General features: G+C 44.0%; 1 non-coding gene across 1 annotated transcript; it reads left to right on the top strand.

The window, feature by feature from the left end:
• Positions 1-246: 246 nt before the first annotated feature.
• Positions 247-353, top strand: LOC127109395 (small nucleolar RNA R71). Its single transcript, XR_007796694.1, has one exon. It is a non-coding gene; the product is annotated as a small nucleolar RNA R71 (small nucleolar RNA).
• Positions 354-809: the final 456 nt, after the last annotated feature.

Below are 809 nucleotides of genomic sequence, written 5' to 3'. Positions count from 1 at the left end.
GCGTCCATTTTAGCTTGCATCATGTCTATAGAGCTTAGTTCATGCACTCCTCCTTGGGCTTCCTTCTTCTCAACTGTCGCTCGTTCTACTCCCCATGATTGATGGTTTTGAGCCATATCTTCGATGAGGGCACTAGCTTCAGGATAAGGTTTGTTCATCAGAGCACCGCCTGCGGCAGCGTCGATGGTCATCTTCGTGTTATAGTGAAGTCCATTATAGAAGGTTTGAATGATTAACCAATTTTCTAAACCATGATGTGGGCATGCTCGTAACAACTCTTTATATCTCTCCCAAGCTTCGAACAACGATTCTCCTTGGTTTTAGGTAAATCTAGTTACATGGTTTTGAAGAACGGCGGTCTTACTTGGGGGAAAGTATCTAGCAAGAAAAACTCTTCTAAGGTTATCCCAAGTCGTAATGGAATTGGGTGGAAGGGAATCTAACCATGATAGGGCTTTATCTCTGAGGGAAAAAGGGAATAATCTTAAACGTATTGCCTCAAGAGAAGCTCCATTGGTTTTAAAAGTGCCTGCTAATTGAAGAAATATTTTTAAATGTTGGTTTGGGTTCTCAGTAGCGAGACCTCACTACGCCAAATAAGGGAAAAGAGGGCGCTTATTTTGGCCTATAACAGCGCTTTTAAGCGCCCTCTAAAGTGGCGCTGGCATAGGTAAAGACAGCGCTTTGTTTTCCTGGAGAAAGCGCTGTCTAAAGTGGCCCTTTAAGGGCCACATTATAGTGCGCTTTCAGAAAAAAGCGCCCTCTGGAGTGGTCCATAAAGGGACACCTTAGAGGGCGCTTTCTGGAAA

Source organism: Lathyrus oleraceus, chromosome 7 (assembly GCF_024323335.1).
Source record: "Lathyrus oleraceus cultivar Zhongwan6 chromosome 7, CAAS_Psat_ZW6_1.0, whole genome shotgun sequence".
In the NCBI taxonomy this organism is placed as follows: domain Eukaryota; kingdom Viridiplantae; phylum Streptophyta; class Magnoliopsida; order Fabales; family Fabaceae; genus Lathyrus; species Lathyrus oleraceus.
Note: the sequence above shows the minus strand (reverse complement) of the source record. Positions and strands in the feature narration are given on the sequence as shown.